This window comes from Chiloscyllium plagiosum, unplaced genomic scaffold, assembly GCF_037043375.1.
Source record: "Chiloscyllium plagiosum isolate Xiang-an unplaced genomic scaffold, Cpla_swu_hap1 HiC_scaffold_15, whole genome shotgun sequence".
Lineage (NCBI taxonomy): Eukaryota > Metazoa > Chordata > Chondrichthyes > Orectolobiformes > Hemiscylliidae > Chiloscyllium > Chiloscyllium plagiosum.
The window spans coordinates 40666492-40682885 of NW_028270153.1; the positions used below are offsets into that span (position 1 = coordinate 40666492).

The 16394-nt window shown below is 37.8% G+C and overlaps 1 protein-coding gene across 3 annotated transcripts in view; it reads left to right on the forward strand.

Annotated features, from left to right (window-relative positions):
* The first annotated feature begins 5875 nt into the window (after nucleotides 1-5875).
* The window catches only part of helz2a (helicase with zinc finger 2a), a 107117-nt gene continuing 96598 nt past the window's right edge, over nucleotides 5876-16394 (forward strand). Inside the window, exon 1 of one of the 3 annotated variants that reach the window (XM_087994921.1) lies at nucleotides 5876-6097. The gene's annotated coding sequence lies outside the window, so the exon portion shown is untranslated. The remainder of the gene's footprint in view (nucleotides 6098-16394) is intronic. The other 2 variants (XM_087994919.1, XM_087994920.1) reach the window with 2 other exon arrangements.

Below are 16394 nucleotides of genomic sequence, written 5' to 3' on the forward strand. Positions count from 1 at the left end.
CGATGTTTTGCAAAATATCCATTGCATAGTGGTTCTCATTCTATTTTGTGCCTGTTGGTTGACTCCTATGCTGTTACTGTCTTGTATTATTTTGGCTGTGGCAAAAAAAGGCCATTTTCCATTTTGTACAAACTTTTATTGGCATAAATTGGATGTCTCAAAGTGTTAACATAATAAAAACTGTCTTGCTTTGAAAATAACACAGACTTTTTTGGGAGCAAGACTGAGTTAATACTAACAAATGTATGGTATTGTCCACTTTAAAAAAAAAGGAAGAATAATGTTTATTTTTAATTATATGCCATTTAACGCACATATTTGGACTAGTGACTTTCTACAACTGGACAACAAATTCAGATTTATTATAAGATTTGCTGACCGGTGCCTTGGAAATTGACTTGTGATGCTGTCCACTTTCCAATGAAAACAGTAAATGAATGACTGTTACTTTTACATTTTTAACATTTATTTAATTAATTATGCTTTACTATTTTTTTAAAATGAGGATGAGTTCAGATGTAATGTAAAACATATCAATTGGAGAAAGATACCCACACTCCAATTGTGTTGCACCACTTTTCACAACAGTGGAAAACAAATTATACATGGTGATGGTCTGTGCATGTCATTTGCATGCTCTTTGGAGTAATGATTAAAGTAAAACAGAACCAACCTGCCAGGATGTGAAAAAATTAAGTGTAGCATTTATAATGTCTGTTCGATCTTAAAATTGTACCAATAGGCTGAGGCGCTACAGCTCTGTGAGAGCAATACTTGTTCACTGATGACTGCATTTCTCTCTTGTTTTGCTACTTCTCATGAGTGCCTAGCACAGGTGCAACTGGTCGAGGACACCAAATGAAGGGCCTATTGAACAGAAGCATCAAAGTTGCCAGATTTTCCCTGGTCTGATATGCAAGACCTCTTACATGAAATATAGGCAAGAAAATAGAGTCTGCAAGGCATCTAGCAAGTAAAAATACAAATTTTGAGATGTGAAGGGAAGTAGTGCAGGCATTCAACATTGATCCTTTTAACTTCAGGACTATGACCAGTTTAGTAAAAGATCTACTGATCTACCCAGGGCATACAAGGCAACACTTTAAGGTAGGAGCAAATTACTGCAGATGCTGGAATCTGAACCTAAAACACAAAAAATGCTGTAGATCACATTGGGTCAAAGCAGCATACATGGAAAGAAAGCAAGCTAACGGAAGAGTCATCTAGACTCAAAACGTTAGCTAGTTTTCTCTCCATGGTTCTGCCTGACCCACTGTGATCTCCAGCATTTTTTGTTTTCAATTCAACAGTTTAAGTAAAGGGCCTTTAACTATTGGCTACCAATGCAATTTCAAACTCCAAAAGTAATGTTTATGCAAATAACCCTTCACAATACAGTGTGGTTAACATTAACTCAAGATCTCGCTGCATAGTCACAATTTTTCCCTCCGTATTTACTTGCAAGTACAACCTTAAAGCCATTTAACTTTAACAGAGTAATGTCATTGCATCATTTCATCACTTACATGCCCTGACCCATATTCCTCAATTGTTATCCTTCACCTAATTGCTTTATCTTTTATTGGGAGAAAATGCCATGTAATGCCTCAAAGGTTCATCTAAAACACCTCATGGTTAATGAGAATTTGTCCATTGAGCTCATGGGAAGATCTTCCATTGTGGGAGATGGTAGAGCTAGCAGCATGGTGCCAGCATCGGGTAAATATTTTGTATTTAGTTTCTGGAAAATAGATATATGTTCTTCTGTTCAACAAACAAATATTACTTGCATAAATCAACACAACGGGTCTAATTTTAAGTTACACTATTTGGTGAGGGTTAAATAGGTTAAAATCAAGTGCATGGCTGCTTCAATAAAATATAATTTTAATTTAAATCAGGCATCAGTCAGATATTTTTGCATCTATGAAGTAAATTGAGTAATGTAGTAAATAATTTCTGTGAATGCCCACTCTTGCTATCAATCAATTATTCCCAGCTATTGCATCAGAAAACATTTTTAGCTTGGGGTAAGAGTGCTTTTGGATTAAGCTACTGTCGGCTACAGGTGCTAACTTTGGTTAGCTGCAGTTATGGAGTGAAAAACCAAGTTAACATTTCAGATTAATGATCTTTTTATAGAACATGGCAGACATTGGCTTGTATTTTGCAGTCAGGTGAGTTGCAAAGCTGGTGTTAGCTGCTGATTTTAAAGGAGGCTGTTCGCAAAAATCTAGTGATCTTTGGCAAGGATTTTCTGTTCTTGGACAACAGCTTAATTCCGGTGGCAAGGCAAGAGAATGACTTGGTGTTCTGTTGCAGTGATGTTAGCAGACAGGCTGAGATGCCAGCATACTAACCCCCTCACCTCCATCCAGGGCCCCAAATAGTCTTTCCAGGTGAGACAAAAGTTCACCTACCTCTCCTTAAACTTAGTTTACTGTATCCAATGCTCCCAATATGGTCTTCTCTACAGCGAAAGACCAAATGTGAACTCGGCACGTTTCGCTGAGCATTTCAGCTGGGCCCGCAGGGACTGACCTTACCTCCCAGTCACCACCCATTTTAATTCCCCTTCCCACTCCCTTTCTGACATGACCATCCTGGGCCTCCTCCATTGCCATAGCAAATCAGACCACAAATTGGGGGAACAGCACCTTATCTTGCGTCTGGGCAGCCTACAGCCCGGACGAGTCAACATTGAGTTCTCCAATTTCAAATAACCTCCCTTCCCATTCCCAGACTCCTTTCCGCGTCCCTCCTCCTCCCTTGCATTCCTATGATTGACCCTGCCTTTCAGCTACCAACTGGATTAATTCCTCCCATCGACCAACCAGGTCATACCCTCTACCTATGTTCACCTATCTCTACCTCACCAGCTGCAGATTCGCTTACCAACAAGTTGCTGATTGATTTCTGAAATGATGACAATGACCTCTTGACACCAGAAACTGAAAGATTCTAGGTAGCTGGACTGGATTTCAGGTGAGAAGGTGTCAGATATCTGGAAGGAATGGAGCTGTTTTCATTTTGCAGGCAAAAGCATCTCGAGCCTGAGGATAGCCATTTATTCCTTCTCCTCTGTTGCTGATCAGCAAAAGTTTCTCTGTGAATTGGGATGAGTGAATTGCCTTCCCACCACTCATAACACCATGTTCTTCTAAATTCTGCATTTAAATGCAAACCAAGAGTCTATAATTTAACATCATCGTTAGCTTTGCTAGGTGTGAATTTATGTGAAGGGGAGGAGTTTTATAAGCAGGTTAGAATCGTAACTAGTGAAAGTTGTAGGTTTAACTGTTTAAAATTGTTTATCTGTAGTTAGAATTATTTTTTAATAAATAATAATTCTTAAGCACAAAAACCTGATCTGTGCTTTCTGCCATCCTGTGTGTGAAAGACAGGTCAATTGGAGAATTCTGCATATTTTTAAGGAGCTTTACTTTGGTGATGACTCGGAGAACAGTGGGACTTCATTTCCAACACACCACCCTCGTGAAGGGTAACAAAGGAGAGCACTTCCTTTTTTTTACAGGATGAACAAATATATGCTATGTAAAAACATGAAAAATGCTGTTTTGTGGAAAAATAGTTAAAAGTCCATACTCAAGAATAAGGCCTATACAGGGGCAAGTTGCTGGAGGATGGAAAGATGGCATGGTAGGTTTAGTGAGCAGATAAAAAGAATGATTTGGGAGAACATACCTCAACATTTATCTGTTTGGCTTGGGTAAAGTTGTGTCCAAGCTCCTATATAATCATATTATTCACAAGCCTGATGAATTTCCTATGAATCAGCATCATCAACTAGCAAAATTGCTATGTGCTTGGTACAAAATCTCAAGGTATTCAGGTTGTGTAATATAAAAATATGTGGAAATAATTCTTCCTCTGAGGTTGAAAACTATATGATAAAATGTGTTTATTTCCTTGTCACAGTAATGTGCATGTGATTAATGTAGTGTAATTAATTTTCCTGAATTTCTTACTGCTTTATTAGTGACTCCAATCAGTTGGCAATCTTAATCTGGGTGCAAATCAGGAGGCTGTCCCACAACAAAATATTTCTCCTCAAAAAATTAACTCTTAATTCTACATTCTTGTAAACTACCGCCACATCTCCACTTTCTCTTAAAGTTCTCAAACTGTTCTATACTTCCTGATTGGTACCAATTTTCTTAAATACTCTATCTTGAATCCCACCAATCAGTTTTCTGCTCAACCACATTAAGACAGCTCTTATAAGCACTACCGCACTTAGGTGGTAGTGTGGGGGAAAGGAAAAAAAACAAGGGATTAAAAAGAAAAAAATATATAAACAGGAGAAGGTCCAGGCAGCGGGCCGTGGAGAGGGTCGTTAGGGCCGACTGCCTGCCCCTCTTCCGCGGTTACGTAAAAAAAAGAAAAAAAAAAGAAAACAAAAGACAGCTCTTATGATATAACTTGTGACTGAAACTAAGGTAAATGGTCCCTTCTCAGCTTTCTCAAATTGACTGCAGTCTTTGGTGTCGATAACGCCATCCGCCTCCAACACTGTCCAGCTGCATGGGTTTTCCATCAGTGTTCACATTTCTATTTTTCAATCATAGCCAGAGAATCAATCGCTTGCAGTGGTTTCACTTTCTGCTCCTGTACCCTGATCTATAGTGGCAGTCAAGACCTCTTCGACTTCACATCTGCATGTGTAGCCTTTCATAACATCATCCAAAGTACAGCATTAGTTTTCATATGTAAGTTGATGATATCCAGCTCTACCAGATCTTTCTCAGCTCCTCCACTGTTGCTTCTCCAACATAAACTAGTGGCTGAGCAGAAATTTGGATGAACTGAACACTGGGAATATGGAAGTAGTTGTTTCTAGGCCCCATGACCTACCAGTTACCAATTCAATGTTTCTCCCTGACAACAGTATGAAGATTAAACAAGTCTAAGTTACTATAGTTGGCCCTGAATGAGTCACCAAGTTCATATTTTTTCCCATTGCTAAGACTTGTTTCCCAACTCTAACATCTTATGAGTGTGTCCTGTCTCAGTTCATCAGTTTCTGAAACTCACATTCATACCTTTGTTACCCTCGGTTTGACTACTCTAATGCAATCATTACAAGTATCTCACATTACACCCTTTGTAAACTTGTGGTCTTTAACTCTGTTACCTGTGTTCAGCAACCTTGATTTAAAATTCTCTAATTTTCAAATCCTTCCATGGTCTCATCCCTCCCTACTCCCATAATCTCCTCCAACCCCACAACCTTCTAAGATGTCTGTACTCATTTTAGTCTGTTCTATAGCCTCTTTCAAGAAACTAGAGCTCTGAAATACCTTCTTACATTTCTGCTACATCTATATACCCAATTACTTTTCTATGCTTCTGAAAAGCCATCTCGTTGACCAAGCTTTTGTCATCTAATCTACTATCTGTGTTTGGTCGTTAAATGTTACTTCTGGCACGCCTGTGAATATTTTTATTACTGAAAAGGCACGCTATATAAATAGTAATTCGCCTAGAATAGAGATCTGCGTAGTTATATCTGAAAATTACATTTCTAGAAACTGACCCCTGTGAAGAAAGAATTATACATGTCTTTGGATTCAATTTTGTATCCTTCCTTGTCACAATGAGGCAGTGTCATTATTTCTTTGACACAGAAGCCAAATATTGAGCTTTGCCCCACATAAAGATGGCGTCATTCAGAACCGGCTCGATTATTAAATATTTAATATTGCAGCTTTATTAATCATCACCCTTTTTTTAAATTCCAGTCAAGCCCAAATCAAAACGCAATCACACCCTAAATGTTAGCACGCACAGCATCAATCGTGACATTGGGCTCAGTCAAGGATTACGCCTGGATCTTGTTTTCCTCTTGTTATTTATATGAAACAGTGAGGTAACTTCCGAGCACTGATAGCTAGACTCAGGAATCGAAACTTGTAAACCCGATTCCTGCGTCTTCGCCTCTCAGTGCAGCTGAAACTAGCGCTGAAGGAGCCAACTAGTTCACATTGCAGATCAATCTGTAGAAGATGTATTGTTTTGTGTTTAAAGAGGTTGGTTCACCGTCTGGTTGCTCATGAAGTTTCACCAATCGACCGCGGTAAGGGATCGAACGCTGCCGCTTGTGTTTGAGCAAGCCTTTCTTTATGATGAGAATAACAGGAAGTTTATACAGTTATTGTGCTTTATCCATCAGGTTAAGAATAGTCATATGTCTTTGAGTTTAAATTATTCTTAAATTATTTAAACCTTAAATATAAACATTTTAAACGTAAATGATTGTGATTGGCATTGTATCATAGACGATGGATGTTTGAATGTTGTGAGCTGTTAGAAAGGTGTTGTTGACACGTTTGTGTATTGAAAGGTTTGAAAAAGATCACATGAAATCTAATTGCCCTTTTGTTGTGCAGGCTACACTGAAATAAACTTGATCAGAATGATTTGATCAGCTTTCCCTTTGTTTAAATAAGTTATTTCCTATCAACTATTGCAACTCACATGTAATAACGTTTAACGTGAGTAATGTTAATCTCACTTTTGACTGAAGCTCATGTGATAGAAAAATTAAATCCACGTAGGCGATCCTTTCTTATCATAAGGATGATCGGTTTTTGGTATAAGTTACTGAGCAAGGACTGAAGGTATCAAGTGATGATTCATCTTACCAAAACTGTTTGAACTCGAAAATAACTTTACCAATGAGTAAAAATAATGATTCGTAGCGGGTTGTTACACATGGGAAAAGAATGTTCAGCTTGTTATGGGGGTGTACACGTCAACTTAGTTATCGAGCTGTCCTGGCGTAGCAACTTCGCTTAAGGAAGTGTTTTCTTTCCCTTACTGGAAAGCCCTCTAGAATGCTAAATTTGAATAACAAGTATAAATATTAGAATATTAGTATAAACCTGGGTAGGTCCTTCAGCCATTAAACTTGTTCTGCCATTCATTTCAACGGCATTTATCAGCCTTTGCATCCTCTAATACCTTACTTAAGGTAAAAATCACACAACACCAGGTTATAGTCCAACAGGTTTCCACCTGATGTTGGAGCAGCACTCCGAAAGCTGCTGGTCCGAAAGCTTCCAATTAAACCTGTTGGATTATAACCTGGTGTGTGATTTTTAATTTGTACACCCCAGTCCAACACCGGCATCTCCAAATCATGTTACCTAAGGTAAAAATATAAATCTCATTCTAAGTTTCAATGCATTTAAAATCTTTTTTTTTGTTTTTGGTGGGTTGGGGGTTCTATACTTTCACACCCTGTGAATGAGCAAGATGCTTCCTGATTCCTGGTTCAAATTTTGATCGATCGGGACTTCAAAGATATCTTCTGCTTCTGTTAAGAACTTTAATTTGTGCACCCATCAACTTTCTTAACTGATATGTACAAACCAAATTTATCCAACTTATCCCTATAATTTAACTTTTTAAACTGTAATGTAATTCTAGTGAACTTGTACTGTATTCTTTCTTAGACCATTATATGTTTCTTTGAATCTGAAGCTCAAAACCAAGTAGCATTCTCCAGTGGTGTCTGATGAAGGTGATATGTATCTGAAGCATTATCTCTTCTGAAATGCAATCCTTTTGAGATAAAGACCAATATTTCATTATCTTTTCTATATTTTGTACATTTCCATTTGCTTTTAATGGTGTCTACATGGACCACTAAGTGAATTTGTTTCTCCACAGTCTCACCATTGAGAAATTATTCTTGTTTGTCTTTCTCACAAAGTTTTCATAGTTCTCTATTTTAGAATCCATTGGCCATAAGTTTGCCTACCCACTTTGCTTTTGTGTTGCAATGTAACTTTCAGCACAATTCTACATAATTTATCACATTTCTTAATTTAGTCTAATTTACAACTTTGATGTACAACTCTATTTCTTCATCCAATTATCATTAAATGTGATGGAAAGTTAAAGCTCCAGTACTGATCTTTGGAAGATTTGATAAGTGGTATTTTTCTAATTAGAGGCAAGCACAAAATTAATTCTTTCTATTTTCTACTTCCAAAACCAATTACTCATCCATGCTAGATGATTGCCTCCAAATTCATGCACACTGATTGCAGCAGTTAGGAACAGTTTTTCCTTATTTACTGTACCTAAACGCTTCATGATTTTGCAAACATCTCTATCAAATTTCCTTTAATCTATCCTCTGCAAAGCTTTTACACCCTTCCTAGCTGTTTTGTGATTTTTAACTTCCTGGCTTTTGTACTGTGTGTATTTAGACACTTCTGGATAACCACTCTACTCCAGTTCCTCAGATTCTGCCTGAAATGCTTGTGCTTTTCCAGCACCACTCTACTCCACTTCTGGATCTCTTGTTTTCTTAACTAACACAATAACCTGTCCTTCCACATTTATAAATTGGTGCATGGATACTCTCAGGTTTCTCTGTTCCAGCATTTCCTTTAAAAATTGTAGCATTTTGTTTGCACATTCACTGTTCATTGCTGCTATGAAAATGTGTCACATCACACTTTTTCCCAATTTTGTGTTGTGTCTGAGGAATATTCTGCACTAGGTAAAACACTGACTGTTGTCACTTGAGATAAGAGTATTGGGAACAATTTAATTTGGTGAAGGGAATATTATGTAAGAGATGGAGATCGGTCTACATCCAGATTTGTTCACTCATGCAAAATGACAGCAAGTTTGCAGCTTGTTTTCCATTGCTCACAAACAGTTGATGGGAGCATAAAGTAGCTGAAATGCAAAACAAAAATGCTGATTTATCTCTGTTTTGTACTGTTGCATAAAGTCAAGATATACTATAATTGGCTTTTCCTAAATACTCACTCAGAGTATGACTGTCTATCTATGAAATTCCATGGCACTGGTCATGGGTTCTGTAAAACTCATTTTCCTATATTTCAGGCTAAGTATAGGCTACCTGCCTCCACATTTACTGTTTACAGGCACATTCACATGGAAAAAGTGGCTGCTTCCATGGCATTGCTGTCCCTTGGCAGTTCTATGCAATATTTGAGATTCACCAGTGCAGAAAGGCTCATGTGAATTATCGCAGGTTCCTCTGTTCAGATAACATGAAGGATTTAGATAGAGTAAATAAGGAGAAACTGTTCCTAACTGCTGCACTCAGTGTGTGTGAATAAGTGTGCATGAAATTGGAAGTTTTCTTATTTTTACCTGTAACAATTTGAAATCTGTGGATGCATTTCGGGTGGGTCACTGCCTTTAAATTGTTTTATCAACACATCAAATAAATTTATTTACAGTGACTGCATTTTGTATTTCATTGGCTGCTGAGTGTTTATGTTATGGTCTGAGAAAGTGTTGTACAAATGTGTTTCATTGGATTCTTAGAGCAAGGTTTCCCTAACTGTGGGTTGTGACTCCCAATGGGGTCATGAGAAATAGCTTCCTTGGATGAGATGTTAACCTCTGCAATTTTTATTGGTAGTGGGCATGGCTTACTGGACAGATCTTTGAGGACTTATTGCTGCTGCAGATATACAGATATGTATTGTTTTTAAAATTGTAGCCTAAACATTTCCAACCAGGCTTAATCTAATTTCTCTTTCCTTCTTGCACTCCCACCCCTACCACTCAGCAGATGAAGCCAAGCTGACCTTTTCCTCCCCTCCCCCATTCAAGAACCATCAAACTTTGATTTCAGGGTCACACAAAGTCTCAGGCATTATACTGGCAAAATATTTGGATAATACCATCCTATACCGTGTTAGAAGTAAAATACAGCAACTTTTTGTGATCAAATGATTCAACTTGTGTTCTGTGACAGTCATATCAACTAGCTGAATGCATGATATTCAAATCCACATTTGAAACTATTCTGTTCATTTTGTTGTTATCACATATTATTTTGAACATTGTTCATTTATTTTGTCAATTGTTTTAACAAAATCATCATTCACCAATATGGTCTTAAATTATGGTTTATCCAGAAGTCTCCCTCACCGACTACTATACATCTGCATTCAAATATTTTGTAGCATTATGTAGAATTGCAGTGGCAGTGTAGTCATGAATTTGACGAGATATTTCAGTTTAATCTTTGTAGGAATGGTGGTGCTGTGTTTGCCCACGTATAGTTGTGAAAGTAGGATCAGTAAAGTCTAACCTAATGGTACCTAACCTGTGGAACATAAGGCTAGTTCCTTGTGACACATTTGTTATCCAGTTGCACACGATGAAATCACTTCTGACTAAGATATAATTAAAATGATTAACCTTTTGTCCAACATCCAAACTATTTTGAATCCAAATCCATGGATGAGTTGGACATAAAGGGTCTATTCCCATCCCTTTGACTGTGACTCTATAAATTATTTACATTCCTTTTGAATTCTAATCTCCCTCCTTTACTTCTACCTCTTCCACTGTTATCTCTGTTTCTTCACTTCTCTCACACTTGTTTCTTTAATTTGTAACAATCTCTTTCCTCATTTCTGTCTCTTTCTCCTTCTTCAGTGATGCCCCCTCATCCTTCATTCCCACCACCTCTTTCCTCCTCATTCACTTTGTTTTTGTTTCTTAAATTTTTAGATGTTCACATTTCATTTGTGTTTAAAAGTTTTTCTAATTTCTATCTCTAACCTGTAAATAGGAGTGAGGTAGGAGCTTGGATGATTGTGAAAGTCTTGGCTGGGTGAAGCTTTAGCAATGATCACTGTTCTAGACAGGCTGAAAAGTTCTCCTTGCATGCCTAGCTGCAGCAGTAGCTACTGGCTGTTTGTATAGATGTTTCACATGCGCTCTTCCTCCGCAGTGATACCCCACTAACTGCACAGGACATTTGTAGAGAAGTAATGTCCATTTTGAAACACCCTCACCACTCATGGTATTTTGATGCTGTTTTCAAGCTGTGAAGCATTTTCTGAGTCCTGCTGTGAAAGCTCATTTAGCATCTTTAATTGAAAGGTGAACTCACCCTCCAGTTATTTGGTTGCTCTGGGGGAAATCACATTGAGCAATTTTTATCTTTGTTTTTCATCCCCCCCACCACTGCAGTACGGATGTCTGACCCCCCTCATTTAGGCCTGATGGTGGATACAGAAGCCTGAAGGGGAAATTCTGCCCCATCTCTGGTGGTTGAAAAGGAGAAACAGACAACAAAGGAAAGAGAAGGAATAAAGGAAAGAAAAACTTGCCAGCCCATTTACATATCTTAAAGGCAGTTCAGTCATACTCAATGTTAAGATGTTTATGGTTACCGTATTGACAATCAGAGTAGAATATGCCCCCAGAATCCTGCCTCATTTACCAACTTCACAAACCAGATAAACCATTCTGGTAAATATGCCTCTTAGCTTGTTGACACAGAATGCATGACTAAAAACAAATAAACTTTAAAAAAAAAAATTGAAGCACTTTCAGATGCAGTAAACCAGATTTTGTGGTTTTGTAAGACCTCTTGATCTATGAGAGGTCATATAATGTATAAAGAAGTTTGCAAATCAACTGTCAATCAACACTAGTTTATGTTTGATAAAAAACACTCATGATTTGACCAGATGTCTGATTCTTAGGAAATTGTCTCTTGATTTATACCCTGATGGATTTGGTATGTCTGTGGGCAGCATTTTACAGGGCACCAGATGAAGATCAAGAAACAGATTGACAAATTATCCAATCAGTTAACACTGCAACAATTTAGATGTCAGTGCTCAAGAATCAATCCACAGTGTTGTTTGGTTGCTGCAAGTGCTGCATGATGCATCTCCACATGCCATTGGAGGATCTTAAACTTGTGCAACAGTGTGGTTTGCAATAGGAACAGGCTTTTTTTTCTGAAAAACCACAATATATGTTAGTTAAACAAAAAATATCCAGAACTCTCATGTCAGTTCATCAGTAAAACATTGTTTACATGAGACACCTATCAGCTGAATCTTTAGACCACTGCATTGCCAGGAAGGATGTGTGTGAAGTTTCTTGCTGTTGGTTTACTCAGTATGCTTTTGACTCCCTGCTTGTCCTGGGCTAGTTTCCTGTTTGCAGGTTCAACATGGAAGGGTGCAGAATAGATGCAGATGATCAATTTTCCCAATTAAAAGTTTGTTGTGATGAAAGGCCTACACATATATAAATAAGTATCAGTTTTGGAATTCAAATGGAATCATCAGCAATCGTCATAGTTAATCTTCTTGTTTTTAGGTCATTGAAAAGTAAGGTCAACGTATGTGTGTGAGAGAGATAGTTATCATTTTCATCTGCTAATTTTCTGTGCCTTTATGTCTGGGTTACATTTGTACCATTTAGCTTCAGATTTACATCGGCATCTGTTACAAGGACACTTGTGGTGGGTCATCTCCAAAGCTCAGTCTCCCTTGTATTGTATGCTATCTATTCCAAGGAATAAATAAAATCTGTGAATGAGTGTAGCTGTGGTCTTCACTCAATATATATTGTGCAAATGGTGGGTATGAATATGGGACACATCACATCACACAAGACTTTGGATTCCTGTCAATGGAAAATGGATAAATGACAGATGACAAAGTGCAGTGTAAGTGAAGGCTGGATCCTGCTCAAGGTTGAGTATGTGTGAGGCCTAATTGAGTATGAGTGTGACAACATACAGATTAGGAGCAGAAGTAGGCTATTTGGCTCATCATTAGTTCAATAATCTTGCTATGCCATTTGATAGGATAATGGTTAAACCAATTGTGATCTCCACTCCATTTTCTGTCTATACTCTTTGACCTCCTTGTCAATTAAGAATCTATCTAACTCAGCCTTAAAAGTATTCAATGATGCTTTGTGAAGAAGAGAATTCCATAGACTAATAACCATCTGAGAGATGAATAAAAAAGTCTTCTCATCTCTGTCTAAGTAGAAGATCCCTTATTTTTAATCTGTGTTCCGTGGTCTAGTTACCCCACTAGGGGAAACATTCTAACGGAGAATTCTTGCATGAAGTAGGGTGAGAATTCAAATCAATGGACGTAGGTGAATCAGGATGTCAATTCACGTTTCTGGAATAGTGAACAGTGTAAGCCACTTCCTGTATTGCATCCAAAGCTAGGCGATAATATTCTTGCTGATCACTTCTTCATGTACCTCTAGCCACACACTCTTGATGAGGGTTGTAAATTTCATCCTCCAGCTTCTGATGAAATGTCTGGATTAGTGGTGCTGGAAGAGCACAGCAGTTCAGGCAGCATCCGAGGAGCAGTAAAATTGACGTTTCGGGCAAAAGCCCTTTAGCTTTTGCCCGAACCGTCAATTTTACTGCTCCTCGGATGCTGCCTGAGTTGCTGTGCTCTTCCAGCACCACTAATCTAGAATCTGGTTTCCAGCATCTGCAGTCATTGTTTTTACCCTCTGAGGAAATGTCTGTTTATCTTGCTCTTGATTACAGCCAAAGGTAATTCTAGTGATGCTTCACTGAATCCAGGAACTGTTCTAGCTCTTGTGTGAAGCATTCTTTATGATGACTTCCAGTTCACGTTTTTCTCAGTTTCTCTTTTAATGTCATGTGGGTGCACAGCAATCTGACTGTATAGTTGGAGCCAATACACCCAAATGAATTTTCTAATTTCTTGAGTTGCAATTGCAAAACCTGATCTACTGAGATCGTTTTTAGATTTCTCACCTGCTATTTCATCATCTCATATGGAAGCTGTCTTCAGATTAACATGGGGATCATGCAAAGATGTGTTATCAGGCCAGATTACTATGTGGGTTCAGGGAAATTTGAGCTGTGCACATCTCCTTCTCCAAAAAATTCACATTTGATCCATATATGACTTTGCCTGGATTTTTGATTTGTTTTATGCAGGTTGGATTTGCATGGCATTTTGTGAGGAGTGTGGGAGTGTTTGTACACATATAAGCTAATTAAAAGCAGCCCAGCTCCCAACCTCATTTAGTCCTTATTCCATTACACCTCTAATTATGCATTCCATCTCCTTGCCTCCATCTATCCTCCTATCACCATATGTCCTGTAAGGTCTCTATTTCATCTCCAAGTGCACTCACCCATTTATGGACACTCATGCATATCCTCTATGTACAGTTTTCAGGAGTTAAGCATAGAAAATTGTTGCAAAGTAATTTGGAGGAAAAGAATAATAATCTAACAACTTTATAAACACAAATTCCAAGGTGCTATCGTTGAAATTTGAAGAAAACCTACCAAACAAGCATAATCTTTTAAATGTATATAGGATCTGTAAACAAAAAGAGGCCATATCAAAGACATATCTGTTGTTACACCATCTTAAACATTTCAATTGTTTTTCAATCAATAGTTCACCTGCAGCAATGAAGTGTTTTACAAGCTTATAACTGTCATAACTAAATTTTCCAGCTGCACTACCTGAAACTGGCAGAATGGAATCATGTTTCATTTTTATATTAAGTCAGAGTGTGTGTCAACCAATGGAAGGAACAGGTGCAGAAATATTTTTCAATTTTCGAAAGGGCTTTTTTTTTAAGAACTAATGCTGTCTGTCAATTTAAAACAGAGTTAAAAATCACACAACACCAGGTCCAACAGGTTTATTTGGAAGCCTTAGCTTTTGGAGCACTGCTCCTTCATCAGGTGGTTGTGGAGTATAAGATCATAGGACACAGAACTTATAGCAAATGTTTACAGTGCAGTGTAACTGAAATTATATATTGATAAAGACCTGGATTGTTTGTTAAGTCTCCTATCTTTTAGAGTGGGCATGTTGGTTTCAGTTCTTTCATATGTAAATTCCAGAACCTCCTTAAAATTACATTTAAAACAGAGCAGAATTTGGAACAGCTGAGAGTATAAGGCCCTCCTTATTATGTGTATAATGCATTATAGCACTTTCTCCCATGGAGGTGGTTGATGTAGTGATCTATTTAACTTTGCAAACCAGAGCCCTATGATGAATCATTGTATTCATCAACATTGCAATACAGCATCCAGCCGTAACATTTGAAGGTGTCAAAACATTTTACATTCATGTTGCAGAATGTTCTCAACTTTTCAGCAGCCTCCACCTAGTGGTCAGGAACTCTTTAAGGAGTTGTGCGTTTTTTTGGGATTCCAAAAATGATATGAGCACATAAAAATCATGTGCGAGAAGAAATGCAATTTTCTTGTGATTGTTACAATGGGGACACTGACCTCAGATGTGGTGTGTGTTCATATTGTACCTAAATCCTTCCTGATCCAACAGTTACATAAATTTTAGTTGGATTGGGAAGACAGAGTAAAACTTTCCAACGAAAGACTATTTTCAGCATATCTCAACCTGTATTTCCATTGAGAGATAAAAATCTGGTCTGGGACCTTTATGTCTGTGATTCAGATATTAATTTGTTCTTATTAATCTTTCCATGCTCCAAGTGAAGTTATTAATCTAAGATGAGATTTTTTAATTGAAATGGTAAAGAAGTGCTGACAGTTTTATTAAATCATCCATTATGAAACTTAATTGTTGCCATACTCCACTGGTTACATTGCTTAGCCATTAGAACGAATGAACAATTGTTTGTTTTGAGATCCAATATCCCCTGTAGTAAGAAATTGTGTCACATTAGCTAAACTGCATGCAGTGAAGAAAAAATTATTTCTCATGTTTTCAGTTGAAATGAAACATTGTCTTTTGGAAATTGGGGTTCAAGTTGTATGTTTTTGGGCCAGTGCAGGAAACAAACTGATAATTCCACAGATTGAGGCTTGCCAGCTGTAAAACCTGCATCAGTCTCTCAAAACCAGTAGGAGTTGATGGCTAGCTGAATTGGAAACAGGATATTGGGCATGCAGAATATTGTTAGTGGAATCCTGAAAGAATTGTCTCCATTGCTTGGGTAAGTGGTTGGGAAGGGATTTAGGAGGGCATCATGGTCCAAGAGGACGGTGGGAATACTGGGAATGACAGGTAGAAGGTTTCCTTGTGAAGTCCAAAGGGACTGCTGGTGCTCCTACCCAAAATTGGAGCTCTCAAAAAACACTTTGCTTTTTACAGGTAGACTTCTACTCTGTTAGGCTCCACATCCTCTTGCTACCAAATAGCCTGGTGAAGAATCCACAATGGCTTTCCATGCAGAAAGACCCTAATGATTTCCAGTGGTTGTTTTTTAAGATGCTCAGAGGAGCAAGTTAAGATTGCTACTCATTGGAAAGCATTTCAAGTAGTTCCCATACGCCAATGTAAATGCCATACAAGTCTCCATACTGACAAGTGGGCACCATTAGACTGGATTAGATTAGTTTCTCTGCACATTAATGGTACTTAATCAATAATGCCTTCAGGAAATCAGACCGAGAATAATGGCCCAACACAGTTGTAAAATTCTATAGCTCTTGTTAAAATTAAACTTGTGGTTTTAATGAAATTGGGGTCAGGGCCCCATCTCTAATCAAGAATCTGTTTCCAGTTAAGTTTTTCACAAAACCTACAGTTTATTTTTGGCAT